The sequence below is a fragment of the Balaenoptera musculus genome, chromosome 7, assembly GCF_009873245.2.
Source record: "Balaenoptera musculus isolate JJ_BM4_2016_0621 chromosome 7, mBalMus1.pri.v3, whole genome shotgun sequence".
Classification (NCBI taxonomy): Eukaryota; Metazoa; Chordata; class Mammalia; order Artiodactyla; family Balaenopteridae; genus Balaenoptera; species Balaenoptera musculus.
The window spans coordinates 107,491,787-107,508,145 of record NC_045791.1 but is presented as its reverse complement, the minus strand read 5'-3'; positions in this window follow the sequence as shown (position 1 = coordinate 107,508,145).

The window sequence follows — 16,359 nt, the reverse complement described above, 5'->3', positions numbered from 1 at the left end:
CGTGGGGTAGACATTAAGGTTACAGAGGAGGAAACCGAGGCAGAGAAAAGCGAAGTCAGTATCACCCAGGGCAGAGCAAGCACCCTCACTACAGACGTGAAGCAGAGTCTACCTGGGAGGCTCTCACTGGCCCCCCTGAAAAGCCACTCGGCGGCCTGGCCCCCTCCTGCGGCTCCAGCGCCTTCTGGATACTTTCTTCATCGAATCTTCACAATACCTACAGGGTGTAGGGATATCGGTGCACTTTTTACAGATGAGAAAAATGACGTTGAGGGTGGCTAGAAAAGTTCTCCATAGTCACAGAGCCAGCAGGTAGAAAGAGAATGCAGGATCCTAGCCCCAGTGTGTCTGTCTCCAGAGCCCGTGTTCCTGACTGCTCAGCCCCAGGGTTGACATGCATGTGTGTGCGTGTGTGCATAAATCATATAATTTATAATTATGGGCTCATGCTACAACCTCGTGCAGTTTCCAGCCATCAGTAACCTGTGACCTGCACGGCATGTACCTGGGGATACATCAGGCATGCTTTACCCCTGCTTGCTTATCACAGCATTCACGCTCCCTGGGTTTCAGTCATAGATCTGGATTGCTGACCTGCAAAGGTTTCATCCATTAAAAAAAAATAAAATAAAAAAGCCAGCCTGTGTCTCTTCTCAAATGATCAGGTTGGTTTTGCGGCAGGACTGTAGTTCTTGAGGGGCAGGTGGAGGTCTGGTACGATTTCAAAATAGTACGAGTTCTGACATTAAGGCCGAATTTTTTTTTCCCTGCAAAAATGAATGCTTAAACTTTTCACATTTCTGTGCTTTAATTATAATTGAAATAAGGTATCATTACAAGAACGTTTAGTTTTTGGAAAATTTAAAAAAAAAGATAAAACATTGTTATATATTAAAATGTTGGGAAGGTGAACTCCCTGGGGCTTTAATGGCCCTGGCAGCTCATCTGTCGTCATCCAGAATCTCTCTCTGCCTGCTTCACGGTCCTGCATAGAGAATAAAGCTTTCCATGTACAAAGCAACCAAATGTTCCTAGGAGAGCTGTGATTGAAGCTAGTCATTAGGATAAATTAGGATGGAGGGGCATATTTTCATGCCCACTTTTCTGCTCAGACCCTGAGATGGTCTAACTCAGAGTTCTTTGCATGAAGAGATCTTTTAATTGGGAGGGCGTGTTCAAGGGCCCTTGAGCCCCTCAAAACTGCCAAGGCCTTCACTTCATCCCTACATATCCCCAAGGAATAAGGTAGTGTTGGAGGTCTCCAAGACCACTCCCAGGTCAATGATTCACTAGGACTCCCAGAACTTAGCTCCAGGGATTTTTACTGGGGGCTGGTCCCAAAGGCACCCTCTGCCTGGCATGGACCCAAATTCCAGACTCCCTGGAGAGAGCAGGTGCTCGGCACAAACCATCCGGGTTGCACAAACAGTGCAGGTGCACAGAGCTGCTCTAATCGGTCCAGGGAATGTGGGAACCCTCCCCCCGAAATCCAAGTTCCCAGACCAACCAAAGGCTACCTCAAAAGCAGGCTTTCCAAGCACATGAGCCAGGCCTGCATGGGAACTTTTGTGTGCCTGATGGTCACGGCTCACTTGGCCCTTTCTCAAGAGTTTGGGCCTGTGAGAACCCCAGGGAAGGTCTGGGCAGCCCACACCTGACCCTCCCACGAGGCAGGGTACTTGCTGGGGGAGATGAAACAGCTCCCTACTCCCTCCAACAGGGGCCTTAAAGAAGCATGCCCTGATCTGGGGGCATAGCCAAGGGCCATGTTTCATTTGACAACATATGCTATATCTACCACACACACCCCACGCATGCTACACACATGCTACAAACACACATACCAGCCATCACACACAAACCACATACATCACAAACACACAACACACGTACACACACCGTACACCCACCCCACTTCACACATTGGCATACAAATTAAAAGCAAAAAACCCCATTATTTTAACACTGTAAAATACTGAGTTTAAATTGTTAAGCAAGGTAACTGCGGTCATAAAACAATCATTTTATAGTCATTTAATCATCTTCGGGTCCTTTACTGCCCAGGCTCATTTAACCGGCCTGTGGCCTTTGAGACAGGCGTTCTAACTCTCTCCACTTCGCAGATGAGGAAAGAACAGCTAGAGAGCTTGGCTCTCACCGGCAGCATCTTCTCCCTTCAGAACTGGAGCCCAGATCTCACCGACTCCTAAGCCGTGCTATTAAAAACTAAATCAAACATCCCTTCCAGAAAAGCATGAGTCACAATCAAGTATGCCCTACTTCTGTGTTTTCCCAGTAAATGAATAGAACACAGTTGCAGCAAATATTGATATTTGGATTTTTCAGCAACAGGGTTTTTTTTTTTTTTTTTTTTGATGACGTGTCACTCAAAGACATCACACATATTGTCCATTTGAAGGTCTCTACCTGCCCACGGCCTGGAGCTATTTGGGGGCAGGAAAAGCTTTCAGGAGGGTTTCCTATATGACTCATCGCCGTAATCACAGGTCACCCCAGCCCAAGACCCGCCCCCCCCTCCGCTGGTCTGTGCTGCTTCCCCATCACCGTGACGTAGTTACCCACACGCTCAAGGCATCGCGACCCTGGACCATCTGGGACTTCCCAGCTGTGCAGTGGTCTAAGAAGCCCATCTGCCCACTGAGTGCAGCCTGTGGTTCTACCTGGACACGCTCAATGGCGGGGGGGCTTCTGGAAAACCTGTCAGGCCTGGGGAGTGAGCCCTGGTAATCACCTGGCAATCCCTCCCTCATGGCTTCTGGCTCCCAATGGGGCTTTTCTGTGATCTACACATCCTCATTAAGATTTCCTTGATTGTATTAGACAGTTTTGTCCCAGTGCAATTCGTAGACAGTCCAACAGCAAAGGGAGGGCCCCTGGTCCCTTTGAATGATCTCTTGGAAAGCAGTTTGCTGTCCCTCCTCATCCGGCCTCCGCCCCGCTTCCTGGGGAACGTGAGAAGCACAGGGTAGATGAGGACGCAGTACAGCCTCTTCCCTGGCTCCCCCACGTGCTCCAGGAGACACCAGAGGGTGGCCCTGCATGTGACCCCACCACCCTGAGCATCCCTAGGAATTCCTGGGCAGGTGACAGGTGTGCCAGCAGGATCCCCAAGGAAGGGGGCCAGGCAGTCACTCTTCATAGGACGGGATGTGACTCGTGTTCATCCCCTGAGCTGTCTGCAGTTTTGTAAATGATGTTGGTGGAACCAAGGCTGGTCTGACATTCCCTGATGTCAGACCGTCTGGCCAGACTGGGGGTCGCGCCCTCCCTTTGACTCAAGTGGCTGCCCCGCCCATCTCCTCCACATCAGCACCTCACTAGTCTTACTGAGCATTTTTAGTCATTTTCTGTGGGTTATACCTTCATTCCCCAACCCGGGCTGTATATCTTGGCAACGTTCTTCTCTGCCATCATGCCAGGCAACTTAGAAATGCTTTTGTGTGTCATCATGAACTGTAATGTTCTAGTTAACAAATAATTTCCAATTTTGTCATTTTCACACCCGACAAATGATATTCCGCATCGCCATTCTGCAGCACTCTGGAACTGGAAATGTCTTTACAGGGTTGTATGGATTAAAAGCTGATTGAAAGAGGGGCCTCTGCTGGGTGAGTGTTGTCTCCAAACCCATCCCCCCCCAACACCCAGCTTCAAGTCCAAGGGCTGATGGTGACCAGTGACACCTGACTCCCCACCTTCCCCTCAGCCTGTCACCCTCAAGACTGCCACAGGGAGAGGGCAATGGGCAGTGACTTGGTGGTCTCCTCGGCCCAAGAGGCAGCGGGGGTCCCATCACCCGTGGGCGGGGATGACACCACCAAGCTCACTCCCAAGCAAAATGCAAAGACACGGGCTTACTCCCTCTTGATGCAGTAGGGCCTGTCCTGAGATGGTTCATGCAAAGACGTGTGATAGCTTTGCCAGTGTCCAGCATGCTGGGTTCTGGCTGTAAGACGACCCAATGGTAGTGAAAAAGGTATGAAGAGGAACACAGGACGGGGTGATGCTGAGGTCTGTTGGGACCTTCTGGGGGTGTCCAAGGGACGTCCCAGTGGCAACAACTAGCAGGGTTTGAGCGTGGGGCAGAGCACAGCAGAGGCAGACATCTGGGCCGTGATGAGATCTGAGTCCTCAGGATGAGGGGAAGGGAGAATTCTCTGGAGCAGTGAGACTGCCCACTGAAGATGGTGTGGTGTGGAAAGAGGGCCAAACAGAGGGCCCAGAAAACACTCCCCCTCCAGGAGCAGATGGAAGAAAAGGGTGCTGTGAGGGAGCTTTGCGGGGCACCAAGGAGCTGGGAGCCAGGGGTATCAGGAAGCACGAGCAAAACCAAGGCAGAGAGTCTGGGGGGAGAAGAATGTGGTCAAGAGAACCAGATGCCACAGGGACAAGTAAGATAAGGATTGAAAGAGACCCAGTTTGTGCAGCAGTTGGGAGGCGCCCTTTCCCAGGGCAGGTTCAGAGATGGGAGGAAGGGAAGGGCATAGCAGATGCTGGCTGGTGGGGAGAAGCAGAGACTCTTCTGGGAGGGGAAGGAGTAAAACTGCAGGGTGAGAACTAGAGGGTTATGCAGAGAGACAGAGACACAGAGAGAGACACAGACAAGACAAAGAGACAGAGACAGAGGGAGATACAGAGAGACAGAGACAGGCAGAGAGAGATACAGAGAGACACAGAGACAGTGATGCAGAGACAGAGAGCATATGGGAGGGGGTGAGGAAGAGAGACAGAGAGAGGGAAAGAGCCTGGGGGTAGGGAGATGGAGAGAGAGAGAGAGACAGAGAGAGAGATGGAGACAGAGAGAGAAACAGAGAAAGACAGAAACAGAGACAAAGAAGCAGGGAGAAAAACAGAGAGGAAGAGGGAGAGACAGTTGTTTTGAGGCAAGTGAGACTTGAACAGGGGCTGTAGTTTGAGAGGATTTGTAAATCTGGCCAAGAGAGTCCTCTAACACACAGTGGAAACTCAATACCCGATGAACAGACGATAAAGAAAACATGTATTTCGATGATGGTGTGGAGGGGATAAGCTGGGATTTTCCCCCCAGGCATCTGCCTGGTGGGACCTGTGGTGCTCGTAGGTACCCACAGCCTTCCCCATCACACACAGCCCCTCTTGTGATCCACTAGTCTAGAGCGAATGTTGGATGTTGGATTGAATTATTTCCCTGAAACATGTATTCCTATTTGAAATGGTGGTTTGTTCACTTCCGGTATTTCACCTGAACTCTCTCCTATGTTGCCAATGTGGACTGTTACATGGTGACTCTGGTGCACACCTGTCTAGTGAATGTCCACTGATGAGCGCACAGCGTCACACAGCAGCAGGGATGTGCAACGCAGGCACACGGCCCTGGGCTGGTGACCAGGAAGTTTTGCAGTTTAAGTGTCTGCAAGTCCTCCCATTCCTTGTTGAGTTGGACGTGGAGATGGGAAGACTGGTTTAGCCTTGTCCCACGGCCCAGGCTGGCAACATGGGCCTTGGCTCGAGGAGAGGGCTGGGGAGAAGGGCTTGTAAGGCTGGGACCACTGTAGGCCTTATGGGAAACATGAGAGAGGGAGCATTTGCTGACAACGTGGGTGGAGGACAGGGATTCAGGAGGCAATGGGGCTGCCTAACCTCAAAGAGCAGGGGACCATTCTTCGGCCCTAAATACCCCCAGCAGCACCGGATTAATCCCTTCGGTTATTGTATTGTATCATATTAGCAGAAAAGAAGAGGGCAGGGGAGGAAGAAGAAAAGGAACGGGAAATGTGAAAAAAGGGAAGAGTGAGGTGGGAGAGGTAAATGGGAACAAAGGAAAACAACAAGAGAAGAAATGAAAGGGATGCATTTTCTAAAAATATGGAATTATTTAACTCCCCAACCAGATAGTAAATGTCCTGAGGAGAAGGATCATGTCTTGGACATATTGTAAAGCTCTCTTTTTCCACGAGTGTAATAGGGAAGAGCAAATCTGACTCCATGTTGGATCTGTTTCTTTTACTTCTATTGCTTTTGCTACAAGTTAAGAATGTTGCCTATAGCCTGAAATATACAGGATAGGCCATTCTCAAGACTCTGACCTTTAAAGGTATAACACTTTTCCATTCATAGAGAGATTAAAAAGTTGCAGAACAGAGAATAACATTTGTCCTGTTGGAGGTTTACAGGAACATCATGACCGGACCTACCTGGACAGATGTAAGAACAAAGGATTCTGACACCAAGAAGTCTGCAACAACCAGCCACACCCCTCCCCTTATGGTATAAAAGAAGCCTGAATTCTAACTCCAGTAAGATGGTTTTTTGGGACATTAGTCCACCATCTTCTTAGTCTGCTGGCTTTTCAAATAAAGTTGCTATTCCTTGTCCCAACAACTTTCCTCTCTAGCTATTGGCCTGTCTTGCAGGGAGCAGCATGAGCTTGGACTGGGTAACATTATCACTCATTTTCAAATGCTCAGATGCTTGGGGCACTCTCAAATCTTCATAGATGTCTGTGAATAAATGAAGGTCGGTCCTCTGCTACAGATGAACATGTGCAGACACATTCATGCATGTCCAACACAAAGAAAATATTTTATGCTCAGTAATCCATGTAACAAGTGAGGGAGCTTTCTTCACTAAAAGTTACTTGAGGAGTAGAAAGATAAAGGTCCAGGAAATTTAAAGAAATGAGATTAACTGTGGAAATAATATTCTTTGGCTCCTTATACTATTACTCCTGATTGATTGGTGGTTACTTTAAGAGATTATGCTGATTTCTCAGAGATTATACATACAACCCCGTTCCATTTCAAGCAGCCTAAACACAGGATGAAAAAAATTAATTCTCTGTTGCAGAGGGTGTTTATTAGGAGAATGGCTTCACCAAAAATAAATACATAAATAAAACTCTAAAACTCAGAAGAAATGAAGATGTCACCAATTTAATGATAAGATCACACGAGACACAGGTGACTTGGAGAATTGCCTGACTTTGTTAGATCATTACCAACTCTATGTATTGGTGACAATGACAGAAGTTTCTAGAATGAGAAAATTAGGCAAATAATTCTGTATTCAAACCTTGGGTAAATCAAATTTGCTGATTAATTTCTTTAACTATCTTCTTTACAGTGCCCTTGTGACCAAACCAAACTTGGGTCCTCTTGCCCGTGCACAGTAAATCCAATCTACTGACTCCGGGTTGTGGTGAAGGGAAGGGCAGCGTTTATTGCAGCCGCCAAGCACGGAGTCCCGGCAGCTAGTGCTCAAAACACCTGAACTCCCCAATGGGTTTCAGCAAAGCACTTTTAAAGGCCAGGTGAGGGAGAGGCATCTCAGGGTTTGCGATCAGTTCATGCGCAGTTCTCTGATTGGTTGATGGTGAGGTAACAGGGTGCTGTCACAAGGGTTAACATTATCAGTCCTCAGGCTCCAGTAGGTCTGGGAGCTACATGCTCATGGTCATCAAGTAGTTAATTTCTTCCATTTGGTGGGAGTTTTAGCATCTGTAAAACAACTCAGGAAATGTGCATCAGATACTGTTATCTGGGTACTTCAGAGAGGAGCCACGGCAGAGGACATGGGGGAGGGGTCTGTCCCAGGAAGGCCCCATAGGCTCCTGCTCGGTTACCAGCCTGAAAAGAAATAAGAAGTAATGAGTTTACTGAAATGATTGTGGAGAGGGCAAAGGTCAGTTTGGCATGAGTGGTGTGATCAATACCAGTCATAAGGACGCGGTTGACGACTCTGGCCAGACTCAAATGTTCCCCGAAGGACAGCGTGTTACCCCACACACTTCAGTTCCTCATACCGTTTTGTTAAGAAGTTAAATTTAAAATCGTCTGAAGGATGATTTCTTCAGGAAAATGTTACTTCCATAAGGAGCATTGAGTGTCTGTTGCTATTTTACACGTTTAGCAACTTAGCACCGGTGTCGTAGGCGATCAGGACATAAATAACACTCACCCTTTACAAATGAGGGTGCCCCTTCCACACAGAAAATCTGCCTTCATATTTTTTTTTTAGGGGATATATATTTTTTTAACATCTTTATTGGAGTATAATTGCTTTACAATGGTGTGTTAGTTCCTGCTGTATAACAGAGTGAATCAGCTATACATATACATACATCCCCATATCTCTTCCCTCTTGCGTCTCCCTCCCTCCCACCCTCCCTATCCCACCCCTCTAGGTGGTCACAAAGCACCCAGCTGATCTCCCTGTGCTATGCGGCTGCTTCCCACTAGCTATCTATTTTACATTTGGTAGTGTATATATAAGCCTCCATACTGAGCCTCTTGCAAACCGTAAGATCCAACTTTGCCCCCTTGCTGTGCTTCATTTGGCCCAGACAATTCCAGAAAGCCTGGAAAAACCTTGTGTAACATCAGTTCTCCACTTCCAGCGGAGACTCTGCTGGGAAGCTACTTCTCCGCCACTTTCGTGTGATAAAGTGTTAATGATATGTAGATGAAATGTCATTATAAGAGATAATTTGCATGCACACACAGCAAAAGGGAAGATTCTTAATTTTTAAGTAATAGCAAAAAATGTCTCTAGTATCTTGAGCATGTTTCTGTCCACTGTTTCATATTCAGAGTCAGCCCTGGACAGAATCATTTAAAAACCTGCAAAGAACTTGGGATGTTGGCAGTGTGACCCATTCCCAAAAGGTTTTAAAGGTTTCGGAAGAGCTGTACTTCCACCTCCGAGGGAGAGCACTTCTAAACTTGATGTTACGTTGAACCTTGTCAGCCTGACCTTGAGGTAGCAGAATAGCAGCTCTAGACGAAAATGATGCTTTCCATAAATTTGCCCCTGGAAACGCTTCCTAAGCCCCATGTCTCAGTCATGCTTGAAAGCGACTTTTATGGCTCTCACGCAGCTGAACATGAATCACTTACTTATGGATATTTGATAATTGCTGGTATAATTCACTTTCTGGACATTTGTTATATTTATTTTCATTCTTTCTAGAATGCAGTAGAGAATTTAGAGCTTTTTAAATCTGCGTATGCATGCAGGCATTGTTTTCTTTTTGTGCATGCATTCATTAGCTAAGTGGGTTTTTGGACTTTGTTATGACAAAAATAATATTTTCACGCACGTGGAAAGCAAATTCAAACAGTACAGAAGTTATACAATGAAACATGAGTCTCTTTTCCATCCCACATACTCTGTTCCATGGTCCAGAGATAACCACTGTCAATAGTTTCTTGTGCTCTTGTGTATATTTTTGGAAAATGCCCCACACACATATACATATGCATATATATACACAAACACAATTTTTCATGGAGCTGGGGGCATTTGTATACTATGTTTCTTTTAGTTATCAGTATCTGGGTGATCTTAATCATATCAACACACACAGATTCAGCTCACTCCTTTTATAGCTCTGAAGTTTTTGATCACGTGGCTTAGAGTATTTCATAATTTTGCTGCGGCTGGGCATTCCAGTTTCTGACTAGTATCAACAATTCTTCAGGGAAGGCTTCTGTCTACAACCAACTCCCTATCTCTGTGGCTACATGTAATATTAATCCTGGCTTCTTGAATCATCACTCTGCCCTGAAGTCTAATTTTCATATCTGAATTTATGACTTCTTTGGCAAGGAAAAACCCAGGGTTGTTTTTATTCAGTTCTTTTCCCCACTTAGCACTAGATAAAATCATAACAAAGACATGGTCCATGCGCAGCAGGCTGAAAATCAAGTTAAGAAACATAGATAAATAAGCTAGAATTCAATAAGAGTAAACTTCTATCACAGAAATGAAATTTGTTCTCATTTCTTTGTTTCTGTTTTGCTTTATCTTTTCATCCTAAGCCATAACAGACTGGAAAACTGCTGACTTGTTTTCTGGACTTTTCTCACTACCGTTTCCAGTGAGCCTTGCTCCTGCTGTCTGCACTAGTCTATCATAAATCAGGCAAACCAAGGCTGCATCCGGGTCTAACGAGATGTGACCAGCAGCTGTAGGTCCAGGTGCAGGGGACAGGGAGAGGGCCTTCCGAGTGGCTGGCCAGTTGTCAGGACAGCAGCCATGGTGGATGGAGTGAAGCCCAGTCTCCTGGACGGCAGGTGTCCAGCGGCACCGTGAAAAGGCTGAGGTCCAAGGCGTGGGTGCCCTAGAAGTGCCACCCAGTGATCCCAGCACCCAGCTGCTCTTGGGATCAAAAGCTCCCCTGGGCTCCGGGTCTGTGCAGGGCTGTAGGAAAGATCTGAGAGCTTATTCCTTTCTCCAATAAGCTTGTAGTATCTCTCTGGAGAATTTTACCCTGATAGTCCACGGCCATATTTTAGCTCTTCTGGGCTACCTGTTATCAGAACAATTTATGACACTGCTCTCTCTTTTGCCTCCTTTGCTTAGGAATTTTAAGAAGCATAAATACATTTTCTCTAAGGTGTAGTTCTGAAAAAGGATAATTCGATATCTGGAAGGAGATTCAAGCCATTGATAACTGCAGTCACCTCTAGGGAGAGAAGCTGCAGCTGGTGGGGGTGGGGGGTGAGGGAGGGTGGGAAAGGCACTTCTTCTTCACTGATGCCCCTTTGTACCTTCCAAATGTTAAATTGTGTGTTTTACCTAAAACTAAAATAGGACCGTTTAGTCGTTTCCATCTTTGCACTCTTGAACATGAGTTTCTCAAGAGAGAAAGGCTGGCTCTTCTTTGAACAAATAAAGGGTTGGACCCCCCATAAATACTGAGATGTCTTTGACTAGGATGAAAATATCAAAAACTAGAAAAAGGAGGAACTAAATTCACTTCCCTGTGCTTTTATTTTTCTGCTCCAATAGACCTTTCATCTCATCTTGGAGACTTTTTATCTGGGTCTCTTCTCTCTTTGGAGTTTTCTCTATGTTGTGTGGAGGTCATGTCTCCCCATATTCTCTTTTGGATGCCAGAGTTTCTTGGAATGTCCTCCTTGGTCATGTTAGGGGTTGAGAATTGAGTTTTGAGGCCTAAATCCCTTTGCTTATCACCTCCCTGTGTGGACCAGGTAGCGTTGCTTTATTAAGCTGGGAAAACACTGGTGACCAATCTCCCATCTTTTGCTAACTCTGCGGTAAAAGCTAGATTGGAGAAAGCAGCTTAGGCCAAGGATGCAAGTGAGGTTTGCCTTCTCTACCTCTGAATATAAGAAGGCCATTCCCACAGAGCTTACCTACCCTGTGACTGGTGGAGACAGACAATGCATCAACTCCTGAAGGTACTTCCCTTCACTGAGTGGTAGTGAGATGTAACCCAATGAAGTATTAGGCTCTGGCCAATCAGATTAGCTACCCTCTTCCCCAGGGATGCAAGCAGAGTAGACAGAGCACGTGACTGGATGAAGTTTGCTCCTTTCCACATGCAAAAATAGAAGTAAGTACCACATTAATCAAAGACATGAATAAAGACACTTGTCTTGAATGGAAGAAAAAACCAATAAATGTGATTTAAAAGGGCTCATAGTTTTAATTCCAAGAGCTATTTCAAAATAGGATTATCTGGATTCTGGTTGACTGAATGTAGGGAGAGAGCAGACAGAAGGGAAAGATGAGTTTGTCTATGATCTACTGCTAGTTGGATGCACTTGCTCAATAAGCCTGGTGGAGACATATATAGACAGAGCTTTTAGTTTAATACTCTATGTTGGGAGCTTCTGGCTTTTGGCAGTGATGGAGACTGAGAAATCAGGAGAGGTAGATGCGATTAACTACCCAGAGACAAGAGGATGAGAAGGTCCAAGACCAACCACTGGGGGCCACTAGCCTTCTGTAGACTGATGACTGATGAGGACAAGTCTAGGCCATGATCAGAGACGGGAGGGAAACATGGCTCTGTAGCCTCCTGTTTGGAGGTCCTGATGGATGAGGTACCTCCATCCCAGACGGTTATCAGCACAGATCAGCCCCGCATCTTTGGAGCAGCGCGTAGAGCGGGAAGTACTGCCGGTTAGCCAGGCCAGCTGGTTTTCTTAGAGAAAAATGTTAAGAAGGATGGGTCAATCAGCAGGATCCATTGAAAGGCCAGGTAAGCAAGGAACCCAAAGGCCTTGCGTTTTTCCTTTGGTCACCAAGGACCTTAGGAAAGAGGATGTAGGAGATTGCAGAGGGCAGGGGCAAGAAAGTAAAAGGGATTTTCTATGATTGATGAAGCAAAGGATTAGATTATGTAAGCACAGTGTAACTCAGAAGGAGGAAATAATCACCTTGAGTGGCTATGTCTCTAACAGAAGCAGCAAGGAACCGAAGAACTCTATCCCGATGTTTGTGCCATAGTCACAGAGAGGACAGTTCCACAAGGAGCCTTGTATTCGAAGGGAAGAGTCATCCTGAGTGACCACACAGCAGACAATGGGAGAGCTGGCATCACACCTGGCCCTCCTCCACGGCGGTTAAGAGAGCCGACAGGGCTTGATAGAGGCACAAAAGCACAATTGTTTCCATCTCCCTCGGGTCCAGCCGACTAGGTTTTAATTAAATGAAAATAATAGGCATCTCAGTTCACAGGGGGAGGAGGGGGAAGGGAAAGCAAAGGAATCCAAGTTTCCATCAAATACTTTTTGGTTCATGGTGCAGAACACCAACCACCGGGAGTTATTGTTTCCCACCCCCCCCACCTTTTTTTTCCTTCACTGTAGCTGTTAGAGTCGAAATTTAATTACGGTGATTGAATTATTAAAGGAATCAGAAATAACTTTTGCATACCAAGCTTTTTCTTCCCCTTCAGCTGAAAGGACTAGCTGTAAGGTGAGCATTTTCTGTCACTTTGACAGCCCTGAGTTCCGTGTTGGGTCTTAATGTCCTTGATAAAAGTTCACTTAAGAGGTGAAATTTAAGTTTTAAGGAGAGATTTAAAACGATCTTATAGAAGAATCTTATCTGAAAATAACATTGACAGGAAAGATAATGACTTCTAAATTTTCATACCTGTCCCAGGCATATAATAGAGATTGACCATTAATAATGAAGGCTGGAATGGGGAAAAAACCATCAACAACCACTAAATTCTCTTAGTAGTGGTTGTCGGGAAAATGAGAACCTGAGTTGTTTCAGCCTTGCTGCTTCACAAAAATCAGAAATAGGGCAATCTGAACTGCGATTTTTTGTTGGTTTTTCATGAAAACTATGAACTTGAATGGACAATATAGTAATAGATTTTTTAAAATTGAAGTATAGTTAATTTACAATATTGTGTTAGTTTCAGGTATTCAGCTAAGTGATTCAGTTATACATATATATTTTTTCAGATTCTTTTGCATTTATCATACTGAGGGAAGTCAGACAAAGACAAATATTATATGATATCACTTACATGTGGAATCTAAAAACTAATACAACTGATTTATTTACAAAACGGAAACAGACTCACAGACACGGAAAACAAACTTATGGTTACCAAAGGGGAAAGGTGGGGAGGGATAAATTAAGAGTGGATCCTTTTTTTTTTTTTTTTTTTAAATAACTTTATTTATTTATTTTTGGCTGTGTTGGGTTTTCGTTTCTGTGCGAGGGCTGTCTCTAGTTGCGGCAAGCGGGGGCCCCTCTTCATCGCGGTGCGCGGGCCTCTCACTACCGCGGCCTCTCCTGTTGCGGAGCACAGGCTCCAGACGCGCAGGCTCAGTAGTTGTGGTGCACGGGCCTAGTTGCTCCGTGGCATGTGGGATCTTCCCAGACCAGGGCTCGAACCCGCGTCCCCTGCATTGGCAGGCAGATTCTCAACCACTGCGCCACCAGGGAAGCCCAAGAGTGGATCCTTTTTATTTCCAGGCTTCAGACCCCTTGAATGAAGCAAAAGGCTGCAGGCATCACAGATTCATACTTATCTCCACCAAAATCTACTGCCCTGCCCACAAAACTCCCCTGGGAACCAGTGTCTTTTCATCCCTTCCCTGTGTCCCCTGAGGTGGGCACTCCTCCAGAGATGACACTTTCTGTGTCCGGCCCTCCCTAGGACTCTGGGAGTGTGGGTGGGGAGCTTCGTTAAGGAAACACTCCCACCAGAGAACTTCCATCCCGGCCCACCTGGCTTCCGCAGTTTCAAGCCTTGTTCTTTCTCTGCCTAATTGGCCTCCTTTATTCTCGACTTCTGGTCCCTCTCCCATTATGGCTGCCTGCCCTCTGAATTAGATGCAAAAATTGATTTCTTCCAATCTCTTATCTCAGCTGGGTTTCCTGCATGCTGATTTCCTCTCTCTTCCATTAATTTGTGATTCTTTGAACAGCTTTTCTGGTAACATCCCTGCATACTCTGCCGGGCTCCTGGTCCCCTTTCCTGGCAAATAACCCCTCCTAGTCTGCACTGGAAACAAGAACCAAGCCTGCATCTGAGCATTGACGCCCCCAGGCTCTGAGCCCCAAAGAGAAGCACTTTCTCAATTTAACAAGCGGGGCTCTAAAAGATCTAGTCCCATAGCTCCAGATAGAGAACCAGGTTAGGGAGTCTCTTATCCATTCATTCGTTCAATACATATGGATGGAACTTTTACTAGGCACTAGGCAAATTTGCCTCTGTGGAGGCCTTCATCTCGTATACAAGAAGCTCAGTAGAGGGCACTCCTGTATTATAATAGCTAAGCACAGGGGGCAGCGGACCTGAACCCAAGGATCCCAACAGAAAAGGCTGATAATCACACACACTCCGTGCCTGTGGACACACACACACCCGTGTTCTGGTATTTATCCTTATCCACACTCAACTTTGCATCTTATGTCATCAACCTTCCTAAAGCAAAGATAGTAACGATGGAATATATTGCTCTCTTCGCTGGATCCACTCAAAAGTTATTTTAATTGGTGGCACACTTGATTTCTAAGCCCTTCAAGGGAAGAAAAAGAGAATATTTTAGGATATAATTTCAAAATCACTGCCAAGTGACCGCATTCTGTTTACTTGAACTGAGTTCTTTTCTGGGTGTAGAGTCATCTCGACGCAGAAGAGAAGGGAAAGGAAATAACGCTGTTGCTGGACGTGAAATTCATCTCGGGCAAGACACAGGTACATGTTATTCTTTGAGAAATGTCTTATTCTGATTAATTAAAACGAAGAAAAGTAGCACACTGCAGCCAGTATTTTCCACTCCATGGAATACTTGCCGATGGGGCGACCATTGAGACTCAAACGACTGTGTCCATTGTAAAACTCTTTTTTGTTGTTGTTTTTGTTTTTGTTTTTTTTGCAGGTATCACAGGTAACCTTTATAGGGCACTTACTGTGTGCCAGGCACCACGCCAAACACTTGACGTGTATTATTTCATTTCATCTTCACAAACTCCACCTGTGTTAGATACATTTTAGAGATGGGGAGCTCGAGAAATGGTAACCTAGGTATTGCCACGTGGCCAGAACGTGGTGGGAAATGTATAGCCCCCATCCAATCGGTCCACACAGCCCAGGCCGTTAGCGGTGACACTTACGTTCATGGCTCGAAGTGGGCCTTGCATTTCTGACGTCTTGGTAAACATTACTTTCCTTTTCATAATTCCAGGGGTTCTCAATTGAAAGTCATATTGGAAGGAAAGGTGACTCAGCTAAATGACATTTTTACCTGTCAGAAGTTAAATTATCCACTGTAAATTCAACTTGTCACCTGGTGAGTGAAATTAGACTGTAGCACGGTTGCTGTTCGATTATGGTGAGTTGCTGTTTAATGGCCCTGTTCTGGAAGGCTCCATTAATGTCTATTAATCTGCTTTTCCTACTGGACAACAGACAGCCCTTTATGACTAAACCCCATCACAGGGGGTGCAAAGTGTGGTGCTGCAGTCAAAGCCCCAGCCGGCAGGAATTTGTTCAGCACCAGGAAAACACATCGCAGGTTTTACTAAAATATTGCCCTCCTACCATCCTTAAAATAAAAGCAAGACCTGACAGGGGATAGATGCAACTAAGAGAAAGGCATCCTACAGTAAGATCATCTGTGGGAGCCAGATCAAGAGGGTTCCAGTCTGGTCTGTCTTTTTCCAGATGCCCAGGTCCCAGGTTACTAATCTAAGGCCCATCTCGGGCTGGCACCCAGCCTAGGTCCTGTCTGTAGCACAGAGGAAGGAGAGAAGAAACAGCCTCACGAGCAGGTGGCCATCTATGGGACAGGCCTTGAAGAGAGCCAGAAGAATCACTCCAAAAACACAAAATCCGGTCTTCCCAGGGTTCCCAATAACTGAAATGAAATCATTCTAAATTACACCGACATCTGTTATTTTTGCTTACCCACCCCCATTAGCCCTTTAGGGAACAGATGCCTGATTCTTCTTTGGGAACCACCCCTCCCCAGTTTTAGTCCCTGGGCCCCATCCATCAGTGTGTTCCATCCTTCTGGACAGTCGTAGTCGATGCAGGGCTGGGCCAGACAGGCCAGAGGGATGTGTCCTTCAGGCTTT